The sequence below is a fragment of the Acipenser ruthenus genome, chromosome 32 (assembly GCF_902713425.1).
Source record: "Acipenser ruthenus chromosome 32, fAciRut3.2 maternal haplotype, whole genome shotgun sequence".
Classification (NCBI taxonomy): Eukaryota; Metazoa; Chordata; class Actinopteri; order Acipenseriformes; family Acipenseridae; genus Acipenser; species Acipenser ruthenus.
In genome coordinates, this window is record NC_081220.1 from 9,280,555 (window position 1) to 9,304,128 (window position 23,574).

General features: G+C 40.4%; 7 non-coding genes across 7 annotated transcripts; 2 read left to right on the forward strand and 5 right to left on the reverse strand.

Annotated features, from left to right (window-relative positions):
* Positions 1-6,955: 6,955 nt before the first annotated feature.
* On the reverse strand, positions 6,956-7,027 carry trnaw-cca (transfer RNA tryptophan (anticodon CCA)). Its single transcript has one exon. It is a non-coding gene; the product is annotated as a tRNA-Trp (tRNA).
* A 508-nt stretch (positions 7,028-7,535) lies between these two features.
* On the reverse strand, positions 7,536-7,608 carry trnav-uac (transfer RNA valine (anticodon UAC)). Its single transcript has one exon. It is a non-coding gene; the product is annotated as a tRNA-Val (tRNA).
* Positions 7,609-10,882: 3,274 nt separating this feature from the next.
* On the reverse strand, positions 10,883-10,993 carry trnal-caa (transfer RNA leucine (anticodon CAA)). Its single transcript has 2 exons — positions 10,956-10,993; positions 10,883-10,928 (listed from the first exon to the last, which is right to left on the reverse strand). It is a non-coding gene; the product is annotated as a tRNA-Leu (tRNA).
* A 347-nt stretch (positions 10,994-11,340) lies between these two features.
* trnak-uuu (transfer RNA lysine (anticodon UUU)) lies at positions 11,341-11,413 on the reverse strand. The gene has a single exon. It is a non-coding gene; the product is annotated as a tRNA-Lys (tRNA).
* A 2,140-nt stretch (positions 11,414-13,553) lies between these two features.
* Positions 13,554-13,759, forward strand: LOC131703589 (small nucleolar RNA U3). The gene has a single exon (XR_009310028.1). It is a non-coding gene; the product is annotated as a small nucleolar RNA U3 (small nucleolar RNA).
* Positions 13,760-14,473: 714 nt separating this feature from the next.
* trnal-caa (transfer RNA leucine (anticodon CAA)) lies at positions 14,474-14,584 on the reverse strand. Its single transcript has 2 exons — positions 14,547-14,584; positions 14,474-14,519 (listed from the first exon to the last, which is right to left on the reverse strand). It is a non-coding gene; the product is annotated as a tRNA-Leu (tRNA).
* A 3,677-nt stretch (positions 14,585-18,261) lies between these two features.
* Positions 18,262-18,477, forward strand: LOC131703397 (small nucleolar RNA U3). The gene has a single exon (XR_009309858.1). It is a non-coding gene; the product is annotated as a small nucleolar RNA U3 (small nucleolar RNA).
* Positions 18,478-23,574: the final 5,097 nt, after the last annotated feature.

Sequence of the window (23,574 nt, forward strand, 5' to 3'; positions counted from 1 at the left end):
TTGGCAGCAATAGCTATCAAACATGGCACTGATGCTAAAGAATTAGAAAAGAGGGCATCCAAGCTGCTGTCTGATAAACTTAGTGGAAGCTATAAAGACTCTGAAGGGGTTAGTCCCTTGCCCAAGGTGTCTTTTGATTTCTCAAATGCTTTCACTCCTAAGCAGACATTCTCAGAACATTTTGAAACCTTTTCTTCACCCTCTCAACAGCCAAATGTGTACAGCAACCAGTCCACACCTATCTCTATTCCTAGTGATGTACAGAAAGTTGTAGTAGAGCATGTAGTGAAAACTGCGAGTGAAGGTGCATTTCTTAACAATGTCCGTTACAAGCTCAAGTGTTTTTCGGGCACTGCCAGTAAGCCAAGTAGTGAAGCAGACTATGAAACATGGCGCCGAAGTTCAGATTCGCCAGGTAATTAAAGATGTTGATCTCACTGCTAATGCAAAAAGACGCAAGTTACTGGAAAGTCTTTTACCCCCAGCTTTGAATGTTGCCCTATAAGCAGGAGAAGACGCAACTGCTGAGCAGTACTTTGAAGAGCTAGAGAAGGCTTATGGCAGTGTAGCAAGTGGCGAGGAGCTGTTTATACAGTTTATTGAGACACATCAAAATGCAACTGAAAAAGCATCAGACTATCTTCGTAGACTCCATGCTGTCCTGCAACGAGTAATGGAAAGGGATGGTTTAGTTGGAACACAACCTGATAAGCAACTGTTGAAGCAATTTATCAGGGGTTGTTGGGATGATACGTTAATAGACCGTTTGCACTTGAAGGACTTTCTGAGTGACATTTCTGAGCAGTGCTTATCATACTCAAAGGTTTTATTTGAGGTATGAGCTTTTAAGGAGGAGAAAGAGTCAAAAGAGACCAGAAAGAAGCGTCATCTTGGTGCAACACAGCCCAAGGTTTCTGCCAAGTCTGTTGGTGTTGGTGATAATATTAGTACTGTATCCCATACAGTTCCCGGTTCAACCAGCAGAGAAGAAGAGCTTGCCCAAAGGGTCCTACAGCTAGAAAAGGATTGGAAAAAAGCAAAGGTATCCTCAAGTACACATGGTGTGTCAAATACTAGTGGAGCCCCAGATACTGCAAGTAATAGGAGCAGCTCTGCTGAATTAAGAGAAAGGTCAGAAACCACAGTTAAGAAGGGACCCAATAGGATGGGGGCATTCTGCTATAATTGTGGCAAAGATGGACACACAATGGAAAAGTGCTCTAATCCAGTGAATGCAGTGCTGGTTCAGCAAAAGCTCAGGAATAGATGCGAGAACAGGGCTGCACAGCGCAGAGAAGCTTATACTCCATTGCATCCTTTAAACTAGATGGGTGTCTCTACAAGGGACAGATAGAGGCACTGAATTCATGTACACCCAGTCCCAAAACAACTCAAAAGCACAATATACCCAGTTTTCATAAAAGTTTACAGGGCGTACCTCCTGGTCTTGTTGGTGAGTCATGTCACACTGTTGCTTTTCTTGATGGTGTTCGTTGCCTCTGTTTAGTAGACACTGGATCACAGGTAACTTGCCTATCTGAGTCATTTTACCGTCAGTATTTGTCACAGCTCAAGTTAAGCTCGATACAAGACTTACTCTGTGTTGTTGGTGCGGGAGGTAGTACTGTTCCTTATCTAGGATTCATAGAAGTTAATGTGCAATTTCCTGAAGATGTTTGTGGCACAGAAAACAGCTTTTATGTGTTAGTTCTTGTTTGCCCTGACAATCAATGTAATACTACTGTACCTCTCTTAGTGTGAACAAATGTACTTAGGCATCTCATGCGTGAGTGTGAGGAGAAGGCTGGTGCGCAATACTTGAAGAGGCTGGCTATCCGCTGCGACTGGGCTGCTGCCTATACCAATACAATTGGTGAAGCCAATGCAAAAGCAAAAACTACCAAAGTGAGATTAGCCAGTAAAACACCTGTTACGGTTCCCACGAACGAGTCTAAAGAGCTGAAATGTATGCTGAGTAAGAATATCTATAGCAAAGGATGCAATATACTTATAGAAGCATCTGAAGGACATCCCATTGCAGGAGGATTACTGGTTTACAATCAGCTGCTAGAAGGAGACCCTCAAAATCATACCAAGATTGGAGTCATGGTCAAAAATGCCTCTGATCTTGACATCACCTTACAACCCAGAAGTGTTGTTGCTGCAGGGGAAACAGTGGAGTGGATAAGGGCATTAGATGTCTCCAAATTAAATCTGATGGAGTCCAGATGTTCTAGTGCTACTGCAGTATTGAGGGAGGGAGAAAAGTTCGGTCCCAGTAATACAACAAGGCTGTAGTTGGATTTTGATAACTCACCAGTTTCTGAAGATTTCAAGAAAGATATTACTACTAGGATAGAAAAAGAAGTAGGCAGTGCATTCTCCCTCCATGATCTCGACATAGGACATGCTCCTGGGATAACACACAAAATAGTGCTCACAGACAACACTCCATTCAAAGAGCGCACCCGTCGTGTCTCTCCAGCTGATTTTGAAGACCTGAGAAGTCACCTTCATGAGTTGCTGACTACTGGGATTATTGAAGAGTCTGACAGCCCCTATGCATCTCCAGTTGTCTTGGTTAGAAAGAAAAACGGATCCCTACGAATGGTTGTGGACTACAGAAGACTGAATCGTCTAACCAGGCGGGATGCATACCCACTTCCTAGAATAGAGGAGACTTTTGCTCTTCTTTCAGGCTCAAAATGGTTCTCAGTACTAGATCTAAAAAGCAGATATTATCAAATTGAAGTAGAAGAGTCTGACCGTGCCAAGACTGCATTCACAACACCATTTGGTAATTGGCAATTCAAAATGATGCCTCAAGGTTTAACCAATGCCCCAGCTACATTTCAGAGAACAATGGAGCGGGTGATGTCAGGAATTAATCTACAGGAAGCGGTTGCTTTCCTGGATGACCTAATTATATTTTCAGACACTCTTGAACAACACGAGGAACGTCTAATGAAGGTAATGCATCGCATTGCTCAGTATGGCTTGAAGCTCTCTCCTTCAAAATGTAAATTCTTCCAGAATTCGGTGGCATATCTGGGACACAAGATTTCGGAAGAGGGAATCTGCCCTGACCCCCAGAAGATTCAGCTATAATAGATTGGCCAATGCCCAAGAACATCAGAGAGGTTAGGTCTTTTCTTGGCTTCGCAGGGTATTACAGACGTTTTGTGGAAAAGTATGCAAACATTGCTAGGCCATTAAATGATTTGTTGGTGGGCGAAGCTTCAAACAGAAAGAAAGGGGCATCTTGGCGAATAAAAGCAAGACAGTCTCTGGGTGATCGATGGACAGCAGATTGTCAAAGGGCATTTGAATGCATCAAAGAGAAGCTCACTACATTGCCAGTGTTAGGATTTGCAGACTGGAAACTCCATTATATCTTACACACAGATGCCAGTATCACAGGCCTGGGAGCAGCACTCTACCAGGTCCAGGATGGTAAAATGAGAGTTATCTCATATGCTAGTCGAGGACGAAGTGAACGAAAACTACCCTGTTCACAAATTGGAATTTTTAGCTTTGAAATGGTCAATAAGTGAAAAGTTTCATGACTATTTATATGGGACAGAATTCAAACTAGTGACAGATAATAATCCTCTGACATGTGTTCTCACAACTGCAAAATTGGATGCTGCAGGACATAGGTGGTTGTCAGCCCTGTCTATCTATAACTTTGACATAAGCTACAGATCTGGAAAAACTAATATGGATGCAGATGGCTTATCCCGAAGGCCAAATGGACCTGCTGCAGATGATGATGACTCCCAGAAGCAAGTGGAGAGAATTGCTAAAATGCTGTCCAGAACCAGACAAGACCCTGATTTTGACACCCTGGAGTCAGATGTGTGTAAGGCTGCTTTCCTGAGGCATAAGGTAGTAGTACTTGCACAGGAAGTTGAATCAGAAGAGCCTGGTGAGCAAGAGAATCCAGAGATAGAAGTGAGTGGGAACAAACCTAGCGCTGTAGATGCTTTACCTAATGGAGAGGGTGCCATTCCAGATGATTTTGAATTTCCAGAACCATGGCCAGGGCAACCATTACTTCCTGGATTAACTTTAGAAAACTGGAAAGTTCTTCAAAACAGAGATGTTAATCTGTCCAGAGTCATTCAGTTGTTGGGGAAAGGCAGAAAGCTTGAAGAAAAATTCAGAAAGTCAGAGACCCCTGAAGTAAGATTACTTTTAAAAGAGTGGCCTAAACTTCTCCTTAAAGAGGGTGTTCTACATCGGCGGGTGATGAGGAATGAAGAACTATTCGATCAGTTGGTGATTCCACAAAGTCACCAGGCTAGAGCTTTGGAAGGAGTACATGATGAAACTGGACATCTTGGCTATGAGAGGACTCTGGATTTGGCTAGAGCACGCTTCTATTGGCCAAGGATGACCCGGGATGTGGAACAGAAATGCAAAACTTGTGAGAGGTGCTTACGCAGAAAAGCAAGGGCAGAGAAGGCTGCAAAAATGGTCAATATAAATGTTTATGCTCCCATGGAGCTTGTCTGCATAGATTTTCTATCATTAGAACCTGATTCCAAAGATATTCGGAACATACTAGTTATAACCGATCACTTCACAAAATATGCGCAAGCATATCCAACTAAAGACCAGACTGCCAAGACTGTAGCCAATCTGTTGTGGGAGAATGTAATTTGCCACTACGGGTTTCCCAAGAGAGTTCATAGCAATCAAGGTGCAAATTTTCAGTCTGAACTCATTTCAGAGCTCTGTAAAATTTGTGGCACTAAATCTAGAACTACACCTTACCATCCTAGAGGAAATCCAGTGGAAAGATTTAACAGAACCCTCCTTGACATGCTGGGTACCCTCTCTGAGAAGAAGAAAGATAACTGGAGGAAGTATGTTCGCCCTCTCGTTCATGCATATAACTGCACTCGTAATGACACTACTGGAGAGTCTCCGTTCTTCCTCATGTTTGGTAGGCAGCCAAGATTGCCTATAGATTTGTGCTTTGGCATCAGTCCTGTTGGACATGACCATAAGACTCATCAGCAATATGTGAAGGAACTTCGTCAGAGGCTAAAATATGCCTACGAGCGAGCCACTAAGGAAGCAGAGTAAAGACAGCTGGCCAATAAACAGAGATGGGACAAGAAGGTCATAGCATCATCCTTGGAGGAAGGAGATCGAGTCCTGGTTAGGAATGTAAATTTGCGTAGGAAGCACAAAATAGCTGACCGCTGGGAACACGCTGTTTACATTGTCGTACGGCAGGTTAGAGAAGAGCTGCCAGTCTATGTGATTAGACCAGAGAAAGATGATGGACCTGAGAGAACATTACACAGAGACATGTTGTGTCCTTGTGGATTCATATCGGCTGAAGAGGGAGTTGATGATGGCACAGTACCTGAGAAGGCAAGACGTACGAGGACGAGGCAGACTGCAGGGACCTTGGATGAAACTGGAAATTCTGATGAGGATGATACAGATCAATCGGTAATTCCTTCTGAAGAAGAACAGAATATTGCTGGTTCTGGATTGAATCCAGAAGCTCCTGAGTTCTGTACTTACCTGCCAATGACTGATGAAGATCCTCCACTCCATTCTTCTTTGCATGAAGACGACGTGACGGGACCAGTAACTGAGGTTACTATTGAAAGAGAAATAACCGAGGAAGTCTCAGAATCAGCACTGGGTGAACTTCAACAAAGTTCCAAAACTGAGCCTAGGGAGACCATAGATCCCCAAGTGTTAAGACGATCAGAAAGAGAGAGGAAACTGCCATCTAAGTTCAAAGATTTTGAAGTAACTTGTCAAAAGATAACTTCTGACAAGAAACACGATTACAATAGAGCTGTTTCACAAATTGTTTCCTGTGTACAACAGCAAAACAAAATGATATTGGAACAGTTGCATAAACAGACCGAGCTATTGATTCAGGCTTTGATTTCGCATTAGCATATAGAAGATGATTAAATAAATATATGGATATTTTTTGTGGGTGTTACTATCGAGGACGATAGCTTTTAGGGAGGGAGAATGTAACCCCCATGCTTCCTGTTTCCAAATATGGGTATCAGTGAGTCTGTTTCTTTAACACGACCCCCCCTTCTGTGCCCGCAATAAACACGTGCACAGTCAGTTGCCTGCATGTTAATTTCCAATGTGCAAACGAGTGCTAGAGCTACCGTCCTAGGAATACATCTGAAATTTCTATATGCTGTATCTTCACTGTCCTGCATTGCTATTATATTTTATTAATAGTTCGTGGAGACCGGAGATTACGAAGAGTGGAGGACTTGATCCATTGCATCTACCGAGACGGCTTGTAATATTGCAGCGGGACTGTACAGTTCAGCAGAAGGACTTGTTTTTTTTTATATTTAAGTCCTCCGGAGGTACTTTAGTCGTTGTGCACAACTGATAGAAACATTTTGTTTTATTCTATATTTTTATTTCCAATGTTTTTTTTTTTACTGTGAACAATATTGTAACAATTTTAATTGCTACATATATATTACTTTTATAAACATTTTCTTTTCATAAAGTATATTTGTTGTTGCTGAGTGATTCTTTATAATAAAGTAACCTGGTATAAATATATTAAGGCAACTGTATAACGTAAAGTACATTTTCTTAAGAAGGGTATACGCAGCATTAGAGAGAGATCTCCAGAATTCACATATATTTTCCCTGAACTTAATTCTCAATGTGACTCATTGTAATAGTGGGTTACATTAATATGACTTTATTACCCAACTATGTCATTGTAGACTGGCCAACATTAATTTGGGAGTCACTTTAATTTATTGTGCAGTATCAAATGAAACATAAAAAAGAATCACAATACAATAAATCTCTGTTTGATCGCTATACAATCGATATGTTGTGTAGGCTAAATTGTTTAAATAAATGCACAGAAACATTCAAATCCAAACACGTTAAAAAACAAAATAGTGCGGAATAGAAACAAAGAAGGCTTTGACCTCGACGTGATTTGAACACGCAACCTTCTGATCTGGAGTCAGACGCGCTACCGTTGCGCCACGAAGTTCCGGCATTCTACATGCTTGTTATGCAATGCTAGAGTGCACAGCAAGCATGCCAAACGCATGGTAATGCCGATGCTGATACTTGGAAAACACTCGGTATCACCAGGGTTATAGGAAACAGCCGACTCGATACGTGTTCGTAGCCAGCAGGGCTATGAAGTTGTCGCAAGTGTGTTTGATTCTCAGCTTTAAAAGTAAAGAAAACATTAAACAACTAGTTTAAATCAGTAAAACTAGTATTTAACTAGGATTCTCTCAGCGCGTCTCCTTTGAATGCGCACTGGCACAAATGGGCTTTGATCGTCTAATTACGTGGCAGAATGCAATAATGTATTGGGTTAATTTACCAACAAAAGAAACGTAAACAAACGTGTATGTATTTATTTGTGAATAAACTATCCTGCTTCTACGATGGGACCAGGGATCTTACATCGGCAATCTAATGACAGGCCAACCCCAGAGAGACTTTGTCTTGACCAGGGATTGATATCATTTAAAAACAAACTGCAGTGGTTCCACTGGGGATGGAACCCAGGGCCTTCTGCGTGTAAAGCAGACGTGATAACCACTACGCTATGGAACCTTGTCGGAACTGTGGTGGTGCTCCTACATTATTGTCTACATGCAGCATCTCAAATAATTGCAATCATTTATCAGACCCTTCAGCGTTGTCTTTTTAAGAATTAACCCTGCCAGACCAAACGCAGGCCAACATTCAATCAATTAATCATATATATTTTCTATAGCGCCCCATATGCGCTTCAAAAAATCTATTTGAAAACAAGAAAATATGTAATTGTAAGCCTGGTCGAACAAAAGAAGTCTTCTGTGTAATTTTAAACAAAGAGCGCTTTCCACGATTTAAGATGCTTTCGAGAGACAGAATATTGTAATTGGCCGCCGAAACTGGGGAATAAAACTGCCTGTGATCAAAGTGGGCAGAAAAGTTGCATACTTTGCATAACGTATTTGGGAGAAAAGAAAACGGATCAACTCTGATTTACGACGTTTCCATGGTTTGGCCCGGCCACTGCCGTGTGGCTGGTTAAAACGATGAGTTCAGTTTTTTTTTTTTCTGCTGCTTGGTAATTGAGTTATGCTGCAACAGCAGCAGAGTGGCGCAGCGGAAGCGTGCTGGGCCCATAACCCAGAGGTCGATGGATCGAAACCATCCTCTGCTAGCGTGTTTTTCTTCTGTTTGCAAAGCAGTTTTTCTAAAATATTAACTGAAGGTAAGACTTCGTATTATATTCGCAATCAGGGAAATGTGCACATTACTGGACACATTTAAATCGACAACTGACCTCGAAAACATTAGGTTTTCTATCAAATTCGTTTCTTTACAAATGACATTGCTTTCTTTTCTTTTTAAATTGTTCCCAGAAAGACCAAAAGATAAAGCCCTTGGGAATACGTCAATATTGCCAGCTCCTGCATATGTCAGCTCTTGAACTCTCTTAAAAATTGAGCTCTAAAACGTTTGCTTTGCAAGTTAATTAACAACCGTAACACTCAATAGCGTTTAATCCATGCGTTAATTAAATTTGGTTATTAATTTGTTCACATATTACAATGCTGTTTTCAGGATTCCCGCATATTCTCAACATGCACAATGTAATATGGCAATGGAATGACAGGGAAACCACTGCTTTTTTCCCTCTGGTTGTATTTTGTCACGCTGACTACTATCCATATGAAAGTGCCGCAGTCACCTAAAGGATAAGGCACTAGCCTCCTAAACCAGGGATTGTGGTTTCGTCAATGTTTTATTAAAAACAAACTGTGTGTATTTGTTCTTGGTCTGTGATATGTTTATAGAACTTGGTACTTTACACAAAGTAGTTTTGGCCAAGAAGTTAAGGTGATGGACTTAAAAGATGTTGCAGGTTCCCCGCTCATGTTCACATCCTGCCGACTATGTGCCCCTTTTTATGTTTTCTTTGTTAATTTGTACAGGTCTGTTAAGCTTTAAGGCATCAATAATTACTTGCTGTACTTTAAGTTTCTTCAAAACTAGTTTTTGTAGAGCTGTTTTCAATATAACATGCAATGAAGTGTTAATATGACTTTATTACCCAACTATGTCATTGAAGACTGGCCAACATTAATTTGGGAGTCACTTTAATTTATTGTGCAGTATCAAATAAAACATAAAAAAGAATCACAATACAATAAATCTCTGTTTGATCGCTATACAATCGATATGTCGTGTAGGCTAAATTGTTTAAATAAATGCACGGAAACATTCAAATCCAAACACGTTAAAAAACAAAATAGTGCGGAATAGAAACAAAGAAGGCTTTGACCTCGATGTGATTTGAACACGCTACCGTTGCGCCACGAAGTCCCGGCATACTACATGCTTGTTATGCAATGCTAGAGTGCACAGCAAGCATGCCAAACGCATGGTAATGCCGATGCTGATACTTGGAAAACACTCGGTATCACCAGGGTTATAGGAAACAGCCGACTCGATATGTGTTCGTAGCCAGCAGGGCTATGAAGTTGTCGCAAGTGTGTTTGATTCTCAGCTTTAAAAGTAAAGAAAACATTAAACAACTAGTTTAAATCAGTAAAACTAGTATTTAACTAGGATTCTCTCAGCGCGTCTCCTTTGAATGCGCACTGGCACAAATGGGCTTTGATCGTCTAATTATGTGGCAGAATGCAATAATGTATTGGGTTAATTTACCAACAAAAGAAACATAAACAAACGTGTATGTATTTATTTGTGAATAAACTATCCTGCTTCTACGATGGGACCAGGGATCTTACATCGGCAATCTAATGACAGGCCAACCCCAGAGAGACATTGTCTTCTGTAGCAAAATAGATTTTCTAAAATATTAACTGAAGGCAAGACTTTGTGTTATTACTTTTCAATTTAGTGTGTGTATTTTGTAATTGTTAAGGTGTTGAAACGGCAGGTATGCAGTTTACCTGACTCTACCCATAGAGGACCAATACATTTATTAAAACAAAAAAAAATATCTGAACACAAGCTTTGTTTATTTAATCTGATACCTTACATCTAGACTTAACTGTTACGGTTAACAAAATTAGAGTAAATTATCATAACAATAGAGTTAAAAGAAAATTCAAATAACATGCCAGTTAAAAATGCGCCAAAAATGACAAAGTAGTCTCAGATTAGGACAATGGCACTTAACGGGTAAGAAACACATAAATTGCTCACTTGTTAAAATCAATAAGCAAATTTCAAATTGGTCATTGCTAATGCTAAAGCAATTTAAGAACACTTTAAATACGGCTTGACTAATATAAAAATATAGTAATTTGATTTGCACTACGCAGGACAATATTGATCTTAAATAAAAACATTACATCTGAAAATAACTTGTGCTTACCCCCACTTACAAGGAAGCTGTCAACCTTTGTATTCGTCCTCATAACTTGTTAGAAAATGTAAACAGCAGTTGGAGAATACCTAAGTCGATCATCCTAGCATGTTAAACGAGGGCATTTCTCATGTAAGCTACTTCCACTAATAGATCGTTTATACGGTTCTCAATGGTCCGCATCCCAGCCTGAGACCACGATCCAGTGGCAGTCGGAGATGATTTTCAAAGTAATATGTTATTTGAAATATTAAAACAATCTTTAGTTAAATAACACATGTTTCTACACAAAATATTTTTCAGTGACTTCGACAAGCAGCCAGTTTACAACAATAATGCAATCTGTGTTAGGAACGCTATTTTAGTCCAATTTAAAATGGAAATTAAAATGGTATTGAGTGCTGACAAGAGTTTGGTATCAGCTGTTGATTTCCTTGAAGCAATCTTTTATAGTAAAATGAACAAATTGATTCATTTAAAAAATAAGTAAAAGATAACTGTCAGAAGTGGGATTTGAACCCACGCCTCCATTCGGAGACCAGAACACACAATTCTTTGGAAAAACAGCGTCCTTGAGTTTGGCGCCTTAGACCACTCGGCCATTCTGACAAGCTGCGTTTGCTTTAGTAGAAAACCGCATTATTTCATTTCAGCACAGACTAGGGTTGTCTATTGTATCAAGGCCCGATTGGGTTTATTACGCACATACTAACTTGCTCCATGAATGATGTAATGACAAGTGTAAAAAAAGAAACAGATTGAAGCCAACCCACGAAAGTAAGATTCTTTATTTCAATATCGGTATAGCTTTAAATGATGCACGCATTTTACAATAGCAATTGCTATATGACAATGACCAATAAGTAATTGTGTTGCAATACTTTATACAATGTGAACCGAATCAGACATTGCTCTGTTGCCTCGAAGAAACAACTACAATTTGTATTTAAAAAGGACGCCCAACGTGGGGCTCGAACCCACGACCCTGAGATTAAAAGTCTCATGCTCTACCGACTGAGCTAGCCGGGCTGACGGGAGAAAGTTTCTTTCTTTGAGGCGGGGTGAGAGAGGAAGTACCGACAGGTGCGTGGGACCTGAGATTCGGTGTGCTGCTGCTGTAGATGAGTGTTCTGGAGACGCGCTGTTTCTGTGTCTGCGGTGTTACAGCCGTGTGAGTATATTCCAAAAGTAAAGTGTTGAATAATTCGAGAGCTAGTCTGTTGAATAAAGCTCTGAGACGTGTGGTTAAATCCCGGTCTCATCAATTTTGTTTTGTTAGATTAAAAGTGTTCCAGCAGCAGGTAAATGTCCCCACACCTTTTGGTTCTATTTACTTATGCTACACCGCTGCTAAACCTGAACGATGCTGCTAATTATCTTAACTAAACTTGTATTGTTGTTGAATTGCTCTAATATAGTTAAACCTGTAATGTTGCAGCTAACGTTCCCTAATACTGTTAAAACTTGTGTGTATTAACAATCTGGCTTTTGTTGTTGTACCCTTGCTGCGAAGAGCTGTTTCCAATCACCTAGCACTCTTAAAGAGAAGTGTAATCGCTGCTATATGTTGGTCTAATACCCCATGCTTTTAAAATGTGGCTATTGGCTGGCTTTATTCAATTTCCCCTCCTTGTTTTTAGTACAACTTTAATACATTTTATTGTTAGTTATTTGAACTGATTTATGTGAATCATGGATCATTGTAATAAAGCTTTGTGAATTGTTATTCTGCCTTTGTCATTCTGTTGTCATTCCTATTCCAAACCTTTTAATTAATTTTTAGTAGTGTCGGTATTTGGACTCTCACTTGGTGTCACTGGGTGTGGCTGCTACAATCCCATATAGAATGCGACAAAACAGGTCGCCCTCCTTCATATAAACAGAAAAAGAATAAGTACACACACAGACGAGTTGATTTACTGCAGCGTCAGACATCGGAGGTTCAGCAGTGTACTGCAATGTTGTAAAAAGACGTGTGTAATTCAGGATGGTTGAGCGAGCTATGGCGCTGCGTTCAGATCACAGTTACCCTGGAAGCGTGGGTTCAAATTCCATTTCTGACAGCTCTGTTTGTTCATTAACCACTCGGCCACGGCTACATGCTCTCACGGTTTTCCGTGAAAACAGCCGTATTATTGTCAAAAGAAGCAAACGACACCCGCAGTAATGCTGTAGATGGCAGTATAGGCTAAATAATGAACCCAAGTCAAATGCCTTTGTTGAAACTCTATCAGATTTGTACAAGTCAAGCACACGTGGGAAATAATAATACAATATCCTTTCTGCCAACGTTCATAATAATGAATCCATCCTTATTTCAAAATACGTAACTATTTAACTGATCTTCTCAAAACACCCATACACAAAAACTTTATTTCTACTGAAAAACTAACTTGCTTCATGGCTGCTGCTACAGCACTCGGGCACGTTGTGCCTAGCGTTAGCGGACATAGGAGATAAGAAGACCTACAAAATATCACGCGCTGCAGTTTTTTCAGTCCGGGGATTATTACAAATTAGCAGACTGTGCATTAAAATACACATGCAGGGTGGGCGTCTCTGTTACAAAGAATTGTCACACTTTGTATTTAACTCCATAATGCGCTGGGAGAAAATATGCAGATACTTTAAAATTATTTGGAGAATGCGGGCATCGATCCCGCTACTTCTCGCATGCTAAGCGAGCGCTCTACCATTTGAGCTAATTCCCCTTTAATGACGCTAGCGATTCTCATAGGCTTCATTGCAGCTTGATACGAGCAAATCAGATTGTCAGTTGTTTTTTATTTTTATTTTGGCAATGTAGTCTGTGATTGCAAATTTAAAAAATAATTGAATTAACTAAATAGCAAATATTTCGACTAGAGGTATGTTTTCAATTTCTTTAAAAAGTAGTCTCAGCTCGTTTATTCAGTCGCTTATAAATCCACAATCTGTGTCCCGATGCAGCAGCGCTGTGTGCTGTGGCTCGAGCTTGTTTGACGAGGCAGACAATGCAAAAATGCCAATACTTGCTTTTGTATCACGCGACAAACTTAAGGTATGCTTTAACGGCTTGGCTGTCTCGAGTTAGTTTGTATTGTTAATGTAACACCTCGTTGTTGCCCAGTCATTGTTTCATATGAAGTAGAGCTTGCCAGTTGGGGGCGACGGTCTGCTAATACAAGTTAAGACTATATTTGCAAGGATAATTTCTAGAATGAAACACGTTTTGAAGGGATTGGTCTCGGTATCCATCAGGAGGAGTGGCAGTGTTTTCTTCTCAGCACCGAGCTGACAATGAGTGTTGTTATCGGGAACCTACTCGCTGCAAGTAATGACCACTTCAATCTTCAGTCGGGGGTTGTTGAAGGAAGGGGACACATTTTGAGTGCGTATTTCATTCCGGTAGAAACGTAGAAAAAAGAAACCATCAAGCCCACAATTGTTCAGTTGTTTAAATCAATAACCACATTTAAATTGATCATTGCTAATGTTAAAACAATTTAAGAACACTTTAAAAAGGGCTTGACTAATATAAAAATATAGCAATGTCTTTTGCACTACGCAGGACTAGATTGAGTTTAAAATAGACATTACATCTGAAAATAACTTGTGCTTACCCCCACTTACAAGGAAGCTGTCAACCTTTGTATTCGTCCTCATAACGTGTTAGAAAATGTAAACAGCAGTTGGAGAATACCGAAGTCGATCATCCTAGCATGTTAAACGAGGGCATTTCTCATGTAAGCTACTTCCACTAATAGATTGTTTATACTGTTCTCAATGGTCCACATCCCAGCCTGAGACCACGATCCAGTGGCAGTTGGAGATGTTTTTCAAAGTAATATGTTATTTGAAATATTAAAACAATCTTTAGTTAAATAACATGTTTCTACACAAAATATTTTTCAGTGACTTCGACAAGTAGCGTGTTTACAACAAAAATGCAAACTGTGTTAGGAATGCTATTTTAGTCCGATTTAAAATGGAAATTAAAATGGTATTGAGTGCTGACAAGAGTTTGGTATCAGCTGTTGATTTCCTTGAAACAATCTTTTATAGTAAAATGAACAGATTTATTCATTTTAAAAATAAGTAAAAGTGAACTGTCAGAAGTGGGATTTGAACCCACGCCTCCATTCGGAGACCAGAACACACAATTCTTTGGAAAGACAGCGTCCTTGAGTCTGGCGCCTTAGACCACTCGGCCATTCCGACAAGCTGCGTTTGCTATAGTAGAAAACCGCATTATTTCATTTCAGCACAGACTAGGGTTGTCTATTGTATCAAGGGCCGATTGGGTTTATTACGCACATACTAACTTGCTCCATGAATGATGTAATGACAAGTGTAAAAAAAGAAACAGATTGAAGCCAACCCACGAAAGTAAGATTATTTATTTCAATATCGGTATAGCTTTAAATGATGCACACATTTTACAATAGCAATTGCTATATGACAATGACCAATAAGTAATTGTGTTGCAATACTTTATACAATGTGAACAGAATCAGACATTGTTCAATTGCCTCGAAGAAACATCTACAATTTGTATTTAAAAAGGACGCCCAACGTGGGGCGCGAACCCACGACCCTGAGATTAAGAGTCTCATGCTCTACTGACTGAGCTAGCCGGGCTGACGTGAGAAAGTTTCTTTCTATGAGGCGGGGTGAGAGAGGAAGTACCGACAGGTGCGTGGGACCTGAGATTCGGTGTGCTGCTGCTGTAGATCAGTGTTCTGGAGACGCACTGTTTCTGTGTCTGCGGTTTTACAGCCGTGTGAGTATATTCCAAAAGTAAAGTGTTGGATAATTCGAGAGCTAGTCTCTTGAATAAAGCTCTGAGACGTGTGGTTAAATCCCGGTCTCATCAATTTTGTTTTGTTAGATTAAAAGTGTTCCAGCAGCAGGTAAATGTCCCCACACCTTTTGCTTCTGTTTACTTATGCTACACCGCTGCTAAACCTGAACGTTGCTGCTAATTATCTTAACTAAACTTGTATTGTTGTTGAATTGCTCTAATATAGTTAATCCTGTAATGTTGCAGCTAACGTTCCCTAATACTGTTAAAACTTGTGTGTATTAACAATCTGGCTTTTGTTGTTGAACCCTTGCTGGGAAGAGCTGTTTCCAATCACCTAGCACTCTTAAAGAGAAGTGTAATCGCTGCTATATGTTGGTCTAATACCCCATGCTTTTAAAATATGGCTATTGGCTGGCTTTATTCAATTTCCCCTCCTTGTTTTTAGTACAACTTTAATACATTTTATTGTTAGTTATTTGAACTGATTTATGTGAATCATGGATCATTGTAATAAAGCTTTGTGAATTGTTATTCTGCCTTTGTCATTCTGTTGTCATTCCTATTCCAAACCTTTTTAATTAATTTTTAGTAGTGTCGGTATTAGGACTCTCACTGGGTGTCACTGGGTGTGGCTGCTACAATCCCATATAGAATGCGACAAAACAGGTCGCCCTCCTTCATATAACAGAAAAAGAATAAGTACACACACACACGAGTTGATTTACTGCAGCGTCAGACATCGGAGGTTCAGCAGTGTACTGCAATGTTGTAAAAAGACGTGTGTAATTCAGGATGGTTGAGCGAGATATGGCACTGCGTTCAGATCACAGTTACCCTGGAAGCGTGGGTTCGAATTCCATTTCTGACAGCTCTGTTTGTTCATTAACCACTCAGCCACGGCTACATGCTCTCACGGTTTTCCGTGAAAACAGCCGTATTATTGTCAAAAGAAGCAAACGACACCCGCAGTAATGCTGTAGATGGCAGTATAGGCTAAATAATGAACCCAAGTCAAATGCCTTTGTTGAAACTCTATCAGATTTGTACAAGTCAAGCACACGTGGGAAATAATAATACAATATACTTTCTGTTAACGTTCATAATAATGAATACATCTTTATTTCAAAATACGTAGCTATTTAACTGATCTTTTCAAAACACCCCCATCCACAAAAACAAAGTAGATATTTATTTCAGCTGAAAAACTGACTTGCTTCATGGCTGCTGCCAGAGCACTCGAGCACGTTCTGGCTAGCGTGAGGTGACTAAGCAGATAACAAGATCTACAAAATATCACATGCCAATAAAACTTACTATAATTATGTTCATTTTATTATTATTTATTTAGCAGACGCCTTTATCCGTGGCGACTTACAGAGACTAGGGTGTGTGAACTATGCATCAGCTGTAGAGTCACTTACATTTACATCTCACCCGAAAAACGGAGGACAAGGAGGTTAAGTGACTTGCACAGTGTCACACAATGAGTCAGTGGCTGAGGTGGGATTTGTACCGGGGGACCTCCTGGTTACAAGCCCTTTATCTTTAACCACTGGACCACACAGCCTCCTATAACAAAATCACACCCCAGATGGGACTCGAAACCACAATCCATGGCTTAGAAAGCCAGTGCCTTATCCATTAGGGCACAAGGGCTGACAAAAAAATCACATTTGCTAGTAATAAAGAAAGTGGGAACAATAGTATCGTGGTTTAATACATCATATCCAAGCCATCGTTGGTGTTCAAACACAGCAGAGTATTACATTGGGAAAGGGCAGTACTTGTCAGTACGTATTTGACATTCATGTGGGAAGATTTAAGATTGTGAAGAAGTTTAAATATGCTGCGTATTTGCGCATTGGGAACCTTACATAATTAGGTTTTTGATTAATGCCACTTCTTACGGACAGTAATCAAGGTGACGAGACAAGACCAGAGCCAATAAAGCAGTTATTTTCCTGTCCTTTCATTACCATATTCTAGTGTGCTTGTTCAGAATATGCGTGAATCGTGAAAACGTCTTGCGAATATGTGAACAAAGCCAGCATTCACTTTATTGATCACCATGTGGATTAACCGCTATTGGAACACCGATGATTGTGTTAAAGATGTTAATAGACTTTTAATGTACACGTTTTAGAGCTAAACGTTTGTTGAGACAGTTCAAGCGCTGTAGCAGTGTTTAACTATTTCCTGGATGTTTGCCTTTTGGTCTTACTCTGGAAAAAGTAATAATAATAATAAAAAGTAGGCAAAACCATTTTTTGAGAAACCGCATTTGGGAGAAAAACTAACAGTTTGGAAACACATTTGCAAAGGCATTGGATTCTATTGTGGTGTTTCCAAACTGTTGAACGTTTCTCATTACATGCAGGTTTACTGGCTTGACAAAAAGGCGATTGACGACAAGAATGCTGTCTCGACAGCAAAATCGCGTCAAGCTAAAATAGCTCAGTTGGGAGAGCGTTAGACTGTAACGGTCCCTGCTTCGATCCCGGGTTTTTGCAAACAGCACGACTAGGATTATTTTTTTCTTAATTAATTTTTTGAATTAAAAAAACAGCACATTTTTTTCTTCAGTGTAATTGGAGGAAATAAAAACGTATTATAGTGCCATTTTCTAATGCGATAAAGAAATGCAAAAAGCATCATCTCTGCGTGGGCTTGAAACACCAAAATTTCGATTAACAGCCGATCGTGCTAACCGATTATGGTGTTTTATTAGATAACACCCTGGGAGCTCAACAGAACAGTGTGTATGCATAGAGCTAAAATGGAAACCAAATATATACGATTCAAATGGGAATCGTATTCAGATTTTAAGCACAAATTTGATAGACTTCACAGTGCAAAGGAGGAAAGCAGACAATGCAAATGAGGCAACTGGCTCCTACTTTTTAAATCATACGAGAAACTTGAACCCAATTTAGCTTTTAACCGCCTGCAGTTTGGAATGAGTTTGAAATGTTGTTGTAACACCTCACTGGGCAACAGCAATTGCATTATATGAAAGCTCCTGTTTATTTGTCAGTGGCACAGCTACCGGTGCCACTCAGAGTTGGAGGGAGACGGTCGGCCACTTGCCCATAAAACAATACTTTCCGGGATCATTTCTATAGTGATTTGCCAGCGAAATGCGTTTATAAAGTGTTTGGACTCGCTATCCACGAGGAAGAGTGAGAGTGTTCGTGTTTGAGCGTGAAGGAGACAGCGAGTGTTGTTTTTTGGCCAACTGCTCCCTGTTATTGATGACTGCTCCAGTGTTCCTTAGGGGGCTGGAGGAAGCGGACAAGTTCTGAGTGGGTATCTTACCAAAAGGTACGCAAGACGCACTACAGTTGCAAAGCACTGCTGCTTTTTCGATGATTGATTAAAACTATCAGTCTGACTGAAAACACGGATCACATTAATTGTGATCGGTTTGATACCAATAGGCTTACATGACAGGTATTGTGTATAGGGCAGCAGTGTGGAGTAGTGGTTAGGGCTCTGGACTCTTGACCAGAGGGTTGTGGGTTCAATCCCCGGTCGGGGACACTGCTGCTGTACCCTTGAGCAAGGTACTTTACCTAGATTGCTCCAGTAAAAACCCAACTGCATAAATGGGTAATTGTATGTAAAAATAATGTGATACCTTGTAACAATTGTAAGTCGCCCTGGATAAGGGCGTCTGCTAAGAAATAAATAATAATAATAATAATAATAATAGACAATGTCATATACACAGAAATGAACACGGACAGTGTTTTTTTAAGGGCTGACTCATTTTAATGTTCGAGAGATCTAGGTGTACTGGACAAATATACTGGATTTTTTCCATGTCGTAATTGTGCCGCCTTTGATAATGCGTTTGAAACTAGAGATAATGTGAGATAATGTCTGCCATACAATGAAAAAAAAGAGTACAGTATCTCACAAGTGATGACCTGTGCTTCAACTTGTAAAGGTTTTATTTGAAAGACTAAGGCCAATCTATGTATCTTTAGAAAGAAAAAAGATTATTAAGAGTAATCTTAAAGAAAGTCTTAACCAAACCAACTGACATAAAAAACCTGAATCCATGGTTCTAAACAAACTATCCTTTAATGCATCTCAGCGGAAATATATCTACATGTACCCATATCCACACACTCAATTGAGCAAAACAATGTGTTATGAAAAACAAGCACAGGACAGACAGAGAGAGATATAAATAGATATATTGTTGGGCCCAAACTCCTTGAGATAAGTCCAGCTCCAGGTAAGAAGCAAAAAAACATAATCCAATGCACACAACAAAACAAAGTTACAAAATAAACAAATCCAACAATGAAACGAAGCAAAGCAACAAAGTAAACAAATCCAGCAATGAAAATTGGTAAAAAGGAATGGTCTCACCACTTTGATGATACAAATCCTCTTTTAGCTTTCAGATCATTTCCTGCTAATGGCATAATTTTGTATCCACATGTCGCTTTATCCAGCAATTACAGAGTACATAGGCTTCTTAGAAAATTCAATCAGGAGCACAGGTGCAGAGGCAGCAGGAGGTCAAAAAGTAGAAAAAAAAACCACCCACCTTGATAGATAGACCTGTGCTTTTATACTACCCCTCTTAAGGTTGTATACCCACTTTTTTATAATTCTTAATTGAACAAGTTTGTGACCAATTTGAGATAATTACATTTCGGATTAAGGTGTCTGGCCAGACTAACTGCAATCAATTAAGTTGCAGATGGGGAGTTTCTTACTGCATTATATGTGGTCGGTGTCACATATTTCCCCCCCCCCCAAACAAGAGGCACAACTGGGTTTAAAACCAAAGTAGGGTTTTAAGTTAACTACATTTAAGGTGTCACACTTGTGATCACCAAACTGCACTTGATAATTAACCGGTCCAAGTCGCTTCATTACTGTAAATGGACCAGTCCATTTGGGTGCAAGCTTAGCTGAAAACTTAGAAGCAGCTTCAGATAAAGGGTGTGACCTAACCCAGACCAAATCACCCTCCTCAAATGTTACATATTTACGTTTGGAGTTGTAATAATTGGCCTGCCTAGTCTGAGCCTTATCTACATTACTAACCACCTAATGAACTAACAGCTGTTGCCTTTCAAGTAAGTTTTGTCTTAACGACTCTTGCTGGGGAGCTACATTACAAAGCCAATCCAATGGCCCTTTTAATCTTCTCCCCAATGCCCATTAAGTGGGACTAAATCCTGTGGATTCCTGGCGAGCAGAATTGATGGCGAATCGGAATCAGTAAATCCACTTATCCCATTCTTCATGGTTATTCCCCACATAAGAGGCGATCATTGTCTTCACCGAGCGGTTTATAAGTTCTTTGAGGTTGATTTGCAGGTGGTATGCTGTAGTGAGCTTGTTCACAACTCCCCAGGTCTTACAGATACCTTTCAGGAGTTGACTGGTGAACTGGCTCCCTCTGTCAGACACCAAATAGCGTGGTGTGCCCCATCGAGTAAAGATGTCCCTAATCAGGATGTTAATAATCCGGGGAGTCTTGCCATCTCATAATGGAAAAAAACTCAACCCATTTTGAGTAATAATCAACAACTACCACAAGTATGGTGTTACCGCTCTTACTGCGGGGAAATGGGCCCATCAGGTCGATTCTAAGCATTTCTCTCTGTTCGGGAACAGTGGTGGATTGTAAAATTCCTGCAGGTTTTGTGTTCGATGCCTTATACTGCTGACAGGTCTGGCATTCCTTAGTATGTCTCCAAGTTTCCTTGCGAATCTCTGGCCACCAGGCCACCTCCAGCATTCTGAGAAGTGTCTTTAGCCTGCCCAGATGTCCCCCTAGTGGATTGTTGTGGAAGTATTGTAAGAAAGTTGATGTTAACTCAGGGGACCACAAGCTGAAACTTGAATGCATCGCCTTTGATTGGTACCCGCCTATATACAACTCCCTGGTGTTCCACATAGGTGATGCGGTCAGGTTTGGTGGTGGTGTTGGAAGATGTTAATGAACCGAGGATCTCCTGGATGTTCTTATCCCTTGACTGAGAGGCCGCAATTTCGTCAAACAAAACAGGCAAATCCAAGCTGAAGCTCTGTGAATTGCTGGAGTAGACTGCAATATTGGATGGACCAGATACTGGAACCTTCGATAAAGCATCAGGAACGGTATTGAGACTTCCTTTTCGATACAGCACAGTGAAGTCAAATTGTTGAAGTCTGAGTGTCCATCTAGTGAGCCGGGAGGATGTCTTTGGACAATTGAAGGCCCAGGCTAGAGCTGCATGGTCGGTTACAACTTCAAATTGACCAGACTGCACCCAGCTACCTCCAGACCCTCATCTCTCCCTACACCCCCACTCGACCTCTCCGCTCCTCCTGCACTAGAGGACTGGCTCTACCTCCTCTACGCTCCCCTGCCTCCAGAGCCCGCTCCTTCTCCACCCTCACTCCGCAGTGGTGGAATGACCTACCTACAGATGTCAGGACCACCCAGTCCCTGAACACATTCCGGCGCCTCCTTAAGACTCACCTCTTCAGACAGCACCTGTAGAACTCCTCTGTTTTTCCTCTGGGACACTATCATCCTCCCATAAATGCGCTTTATTTGCTCTTATCTGCCCCCTATTTTACTGCATTTAATCCTGTACTTCAGAATACTGTAATCTGCCAAGTGTTTAATTTGTAGTATTTTGTATTTAATCATATCTTGACGTAACTATCACTGTCACTGTTATCTGCTGTATTATTGAATTGTATTTTGTCACACTTGTACTTGCTTGAACCAAAGTCATTGCATTTATCTTGCTCATATTGTATTACTTGTACTGTAACACTTGAAATGTATTTGCTTACGATTGTAAGTCGCCCTGGATAAGGGATCTGCTAAGAAATAAATAATAATAATAATTGTATTCCTTCCAAGAAATAACACCATTTCTCCACAGCCCAAACGATTGCCAAACACTCCTTCTCTGAAGTGGAATAGTTCTTTTCAGCACTACTGAGGATTCGGGATGAGAAGACAATAACATGCTCTCCATCAAAGTTCTGAGCCATCACTGCGCCCAACCCCACATCACTGACATCTGTGTAGACCTTAAAAGGTTTAGAAAGATCAGGATGCGTGAGGATGGGTGGAGACTGTAGTGCTGCTTTGAGTTTCATCCAGCTCTCATGACACTCTGTAGTCCAATTCCACAGCATGTCCTTCTTCTTCGGGTTATTTAAGGGTACTGCGATGTCAGCAAAACCTGGAATGAATTTATGGTACCATCCGGTCAACTCCCAAAACCGCTGGACCTCCTTCAGGTTTGTGGGCTCAGGGTAAGACTGAATGGCATCCAATTTTTTTGGATCTGCAGAAATGCCATCTCCCGAAACCACATGACCTAAAAAAGTCAAAGTGTGATTAAACAAATGACACTTCTTTAAATTTAAAGAAAGGTGAGCTTGGTGTAATCTCTTAAAAACCTCTCCAAGGTCCCTTAAGTGCTGCTCCTCCGTCCTTGAATACACATTAGTATCATCAATATAAACAAAACAAGATACTCCCTTTAATTCACCGAGGACCTGTTCCATTAGCCGCTGAAACGTGGCAGAGGCGTTCTTCAATCCAAAAGGCATAACGTGGAATTGAAACAATCCAAAAGGGCTGGTAAAGGCAGTCTTCTTCTTGCTATCCTCAGCCATCGTCACTTGCCAGTACCCTGACTGTAGGTCAAGAGAACTGAAAACACTAGCTCCTTTAACCCTTTGTGGTCCTATGTCAGATCTGGTCCGACATTGCAATTATAACTATCCGGTCCATTGTCGGACCTGTCCGACATCAAAAAACGCAAAAAACAGCTTTCTAGTCGTTTTTTCTCCGGAAAAAGCCAAGAAAACCATTCAATAGCCGAGTGGGAGCAACAGGATCCGAGACAAGCCAATAAAAAAAAGGCGTATCTTTAATAGTCATACTTGCCCCTAGCATCCCATATGGGCGGTCATAAGGAAACAAGCTGGCTGTTACTGTAGCAGTGCACAGAGACTATCACGGACATTTGCCGAGCTTTTTGAGATCTTATAGTAATAAAATAATGACTTGGATTGCATTATTGAGGAGTTTGGTGATAAAACGAGTGATCAGGAGATGATTGATCGGGATGTACGACTATTATTATTATTATTATTTATTTCTTAGCATATGTGAAAGCGATAGCGAACGAAAGGGTGGGGAGGGGCTGGAGATGCCTAGTGAGTGCTTTGTTGATATGCAGGGCCTTTTAAACCTGTTTGACTGTGGAAAAAAATACTTTTAAACAGCACGTCTAAAATTAACTGCACGTGTGAAAATAAATTGGACCTGACGCACCTGACGCACACTTAATAAATGGACTGCAAAGGGTTAAAAGACTAGAGGATATCATGTATCAAGGGCATGGGGTATGCATCAAAATGT